Source organism: Gymnogyps californianus, chromosome 6 (genome assembly GCF_018139145.2).
Source record: "Gymnogyps californianus isolate 813 chromosome 6, ASM1813914v2, whole genome shotgun sequence".
NCBI lineage: Eukaryota > Metazoa > Chordata > Aves > Accipitriformes > Cathartidae > Gymnogyps > Gymnogyps californianus.
The window spans coordinates 15,776,673-15,782,096 of NC_059476.1; the positions used below are offsets into that span (position 1 = coordinate 15,776,673).

General features: G+C 51.2%; 1 long non-coding RNA gene across 1 annotated transcript; it reads left to right on the forward strand.

Annotated features, from left to right (window-relative positions):
* Positions 1-864: 864 nt before the first annotated feature.
* On the forward strand, positions 865-3,994 carry LOC127018089 (uncharacterized). The gene is made up of 3 exons (XR_007766709.1): positions 865-989; positions 1,339-1,495; positions 3,683-3,994. It is a non-coding gene; the product is annotated as an uncharacterized LOC127018089 (long non-coding RNA).
* Positions 3,995-5,424: the final 1,430 nt, after the last annotated feature.

Below are 5,424 nucleotides of genomic sequence, written 5' to 3' on the forward strand. Positions count from 1 at the left end.
GTGAAGGACTAATGGAGTATTACTGTGAGGGACTAGGCAAGCTTCCCAACGTGCTTACCTAAGGGGAGAGCACTTTGACTAATAGATGCGCATTAAGGCTGTGCATCCTCGTTGTCCTGAGAGCGGGAGGAGGGGGCCAAGAGCCCAGAGCAGAGTTCCAGATACCAGTATCACTGGCGCTTTCCACATTTCCAGGCTGTGTTGTATAGTTGGACCATTACTGCTCTCAGATGCACCCTTAGGGATGGGTTTCAAATCTAACTTGCCCTTTGGTAACACCCCAGCCAGGTGGATTTGACTCCCAGTAGGTGCAACATGGTCCTTTGCCAGCTAGAGATGCCAGCTAGAGATACAAGCTTTTCTGCTTGGGGGAAGGAGGGCTTCTTCCCCATGCTGTGTTTGTACGGCACCTAGCACAGGAGGGTTCCTTTAGTCCCCTGGGGGATGTTCTGAAATGAAGAGCCTGCACCGGTCCTTTGAGCATTGGATCACCCAAAGCTGCCTTGGGACAAGACACTGGGGCAGCCAGAAGGAGAGCGGAGGGGTCTGTCTGGTGGTACAGAGCACTTCAGGAGCTGTGGGACACCTAGACCTCCCTCCCAGGAATGTCATGAGAGTTTTTCTCCTGCTGGTGCTTTGGCTTTAAAGCCTCCTGTGCATTTTCCAGGGGCTGCACCCAGCACTGGAGGGTTGGAGGCTGGAGCCATGCAGAACCACATAGCCTGAGCTTTGGGGACGCAGTGGGATGATAGGCAGTGATGATCAATTTGTCTCTCTCTCTCTCCCTGCTCCTGCAATTTTTTTTCTGAACCTGTGCTAGGGTGCAGAACGGATTGGATCAGCCTGGCAGCCATCACCAACGTCATCTGCAATCTTCAAGTGTTTTGCAGCTCAATCATCTGGACCCCTGGCGGGCACCACACTGACACTTTAAACCCTGTAAATGGCAGCAGTGCTGGGAGGCACCAGGAGAAAAGTCAAGTGCTTCAGTAAGACATGGGCAGGCGTGGGTTTGCACATGTGTGTTTGCTGGTGAAGTGGATGGGGACACCTAAACTTGGGAGAGAGGTAGCAAAGGGAGCTTGGCGGGGGTGCAAACTGTTGGTAGGCAGAGGGGATGGGAGAGGACATAAAAATGGAGAGGAGTGAACTGGGGCTGTCATGGCCACAGCACACAGCCTGAGGGAGAAAGTCTTTCCAGAAGCTAGGTTTGGAAAAGCGAAGTCACGGTGTCTATGAAATGTGGTGGCCAGGTCCAGGGGACTCCTGGTGGCTGGGTCTGGAGGTGGCATCAGGGGACAGCTTATGGCATGTTTCTGAGACTCTTTGTTTTACCAGGGACAGAGCAGCTTGCTAAGTGGACACAGCATGTGCAAGCAGCCAGCCCCACATTTGCGTTTCGCTTGGGCTCTCCAGATGTTCCCAGACTTCTCTCTGCCACTTCTTGCTTAGAGCCACCCTTTTGGTGTCTGACCTCTCAGCAATCTCACCTTAGGTAAGCGCTGGCTGTTTGGGAATTTTTTTGTGCGTTCCTTTGTTGTTTTTTGCTCCCTGATTAGCAGCAGCTCTATAACAGGAGAGATGTAGGGATAGACACAGGATGGGTTCAACTCATCCAGCTTCACTCACTAAAGTCAACACTTGCTCTGAGTCACACAAACTCCTGGTATTCTCCATAAGGAGCTTGTGGGCAGTGATGGAAACATGTCTCTGTGCATCTCATTCATCTCCTCTTACACTGGCCAAGGGCATGAAACCCCCAAGTGCAGACACTGATACGAGGACTGAATTTGGCCCAGCTGCAGCATGGATCGCAGCCTGTGTCCCTGGCTCTCAGGCTCCAGGCTTCAGGTTTTCGAGTGCTGGTACCTGTTGTGGTGTGTGCTGGGACAAGGGAGGAATCCACAGTAGCAAGAAAGCATCCCCAGGATAACTGCCTATGTGCATGTAAAGTTGAGAAGGGAGGATACAATGCCCTCCTGTTACAGGGAGGGGGGCTACCACCATCCTGGCCACCCACCCATGCAAGGGGCTCCTTCAGTCTTATTTATCCCAGCAGTGGGGAGGAGGAATATCAGAGTTCCCCATGAGCTGGACACTGCTCCCTCTCTGCCTCAGTGAAGGCGTGATGTGCGGCCGAGGAGCGGGGTCACTCCGTAGTGCTCCCATCAGGGAGGAAGCCTTCCTGCGTCCCGGCAAACCCCTAGTGAAAGACAATCAGGCTCACTGTCACCAAGCTAATTCCAACGGCATAAAAGCAGTAATGAAATTCACGGCAGGATTAGCCTCTCCATCCAATGGGCCGGCGCCACAGTGACATATCGTGCTTCTTGCCCGAATGTAACACACCATCTAATTTACGTCGTGTAGCGAGCGGGAATGAAATGTTCATAAAGAATTGCTGAATCTTGTCACCTTAACTGCGGCCCCGGGCTCTGAGGCATCTGTCAGGGAGAGGAGAGCGGAGAAGGAGGCTTCCGCCTTGCAAAGCTGCGACCGGGGCTTTGGGAAAGGGGAGATGGCTGCATTAATCTTCTGGGTCTGTGCAATGGAGATGCAGCATGTGGGGATGAGGACTCCAGGCTGGAGGAGGGGGGCTATACAGCTCCCTTGTGTGTGCACACTGTACTGAGTGGTGCCAGTGATAGGGAGGAAGCTGTCAGATCTTCCCCATCCCCAGAACTGCATGCCTGGGATGCATGAGAAGGGACCTGTGGTGGTGTGGAAAGAAGGGGCAGCATCCCTGGAGATCCACGTGCTCGCAGCAGAACACAAGCTCCCAATTTCCATGTTGGGTCCCACGTGCAGGTGCACACTGGTCAGCAACTGCAGGCGCTTGCCTGTCTTGGGAAGTGCGTGCACGTGTGCATAACCCTTCTGCTGTGGCTCGGCAGCCCCATTCCCCCCCCCTCCTCCCCAAATGTTTATTTGCAGTTAATTTTCATGGATTCTAATGGCTCGGATCCTGCTAGGGGGGATCATGCTTGCCTCTTCAGTCAGAAAGTTTGCAGAAAAAAATAGCCCTTTCCTGTTGTGTTTGGAGTAATAGCGTCTTGGTGTCCGGAGGGGAGTTGGCAAGGAAACAGGGAAGTTTATTAAGAGTAAGAGATTGAATTCCACTGGGTTTAATTGGAAGTGCTTGAGCAAGCAGGGGAGGGAGCCGTCCGGTCCAGCCCCCTGGAAACAGCAGCGCTGTCCCCAGGCTCCATGCCCATGGGGCTGGCTGGTCCCAAGGCCACTTCATCCCCTTGTCTGCTGGGGAAGCTGCGGGGTCTGGCTTGTTTGCTTCCTTGGCGTCATCCGTGCACCTCAACCTTGGCTTCCTACCCCATCAGTAGGTAGGATCCCATGTGGGCTCTGGAAATGCTGGGTCAGGAGGGAGGGATGCAGCTCTGAAGTGGCTGGGAAAAGGCAGTATTTGGGTCTGCATTTTACTTTGGAAGCTGGTTCAGGGCACAAAGTGTGCAAGTGAGACACAGGTCCTGTCCCTCCTGTGCTGACCCAGTCCCCTCCCATGAAAATCTGCTGTGTTTTCTCCCTGGGCGGGGACAGCACGGCTCCAGGCTGGGGCTCAACAGCAGCTGGATGGGGTGCAGGTATCACGTATGTAACTTGCAACTGCGATATGTTTTGGGAGAGTAACCTGAACTTGAGAGGCCTGTTCTCCTTTCCCATTTTAAAGCAAACAGGGAGTGAATCCACTTTTGGATCCCAATCACCACAGCATCCTTCAGGGCACAGAAAAGTCTCCAGGTTGGATTCCCATGGACGAAGCCATTTGCCTGCCTTGGGCTGGGCTGGATGCTGCCTGCAGAATGAGCTGCAGCACCTTTGTGCCTCCACAGCACTGATGCTCGCAGGCATGCAAAGCAATATGGACCTCTGTGGCTGCAAAATGAGCTGAGTGTCAAAAGCCTGATCCCCTCCCAGAAAAGCTTCTCCTGCAAGACCTTCTCTTGTCCCACACTGAGTTGAAAGATGCATCAAATACTCTTTGCTGATGAAGGTAAATGGGGGCTCAGACATTTGTTTCACCTTGAATTCAGCTGATCACTCTGCTGAAAAATTCCAAATTAAAGAACAATAAATAATTTATTACTTTATTTACTTCAAAAAATTGCTTCCCCACAAATTAAGATATATTGCTTCAAATTAAATGTTTCATTAAATCTGAGATTAAACTTTTGGGGGCTGGGGAAAGGAAGACTTTTTAATTTGGCTGAAAACCTGAAAACTGCCATTTCCCATTGCTTTAATTGCAAACTCTGGGAAAAAAAGTGACAGAAATCTTACAAAGCGCGGTTGTGCTGGTTTGGTCTCTGCTCCCACCCCTCTGGGAGACCAGTGGGTTTTTCTTTCAGACTCTCCCAGGGTGGCACATGGCTGCAGACTTTCAGCTGCAAATCCAAAGGGAGCACATCTCTAATCGCAATGAAACCTCACAGGAACGTGCTTTAATCGAAGCACTTTGTGGCTCTTAGGCTTTGCAAAGTCTTGCTTCTCCACAACCTCACTTCACGGGTGAAATTGCCATAGTGGCGGGCTGTGCTCCAGCTTTCACCTCTGACATAAAAACTGGGAGTTTCAAAGGCACAACTCTTCCCAACCTTGTCCTACTTTGTGTGTAACACATGGTATGCTCTTTGGTTTCTCTCTCTCTCTCTCTATTGTTTTAACTTCCTCCTGGTTGATATACCCTGTGCTGGGACTCTTGAAGGTGAGATTTCAGCCATATGCTATACCCTAGTCTCCAGATGTGACCTTCACCTCTGATGAATGTGAGATGTAACCTCATGTCTCTGTTTTGTTGTGGTCTTATCCACGTGGAGCTTTTCTACAGGTTCTCACTGGTACGATGGCCAAGCCACAGAGCTGAATGGGACAGACAGCCTTGCACAGGTAGAAATCTATCTAGACTGAAATGAATGATGTTGCCAGTTATCTGGGCAGTGATCTGCTTTGTACTGCACCTAGCTTGATTGAATCTGCTACAGGGTGGGATCTCTGGGGCCTGTCTGGCTGCTGCATGTTAGTACCAGCTTTTGTAATTTATCAGGGACTGCTGGAGTGGCTTCCAGTTCAGCACACGCCTCCCTAGGTACTCATGCACCTACTGTGGTGGTTTAAGCCCAGCCAGCAACAAAGCACCAGGCAGCTGCTCGCTCACTCCTCCCCCCAGGTAGGATGGGGAGGAGAAAATACAGCAAAAAAGCTCGTGGGTCGAGACAAGGACAGGGAGGGATCACTCACCACTTATGGTCACAGGCAAAACAGACTCGATTTTGGGGGAAAATAAACCAATTTAATTTGTTAACAACCAAATCAGAGTAGAATGATGAGAAATAGAACCATATCTTAGAAACGCACCTTCCCCCTGCACCTCCTTTCTTCCCAGGCTCAGCTTTGCCTCTGATACCTCTACCT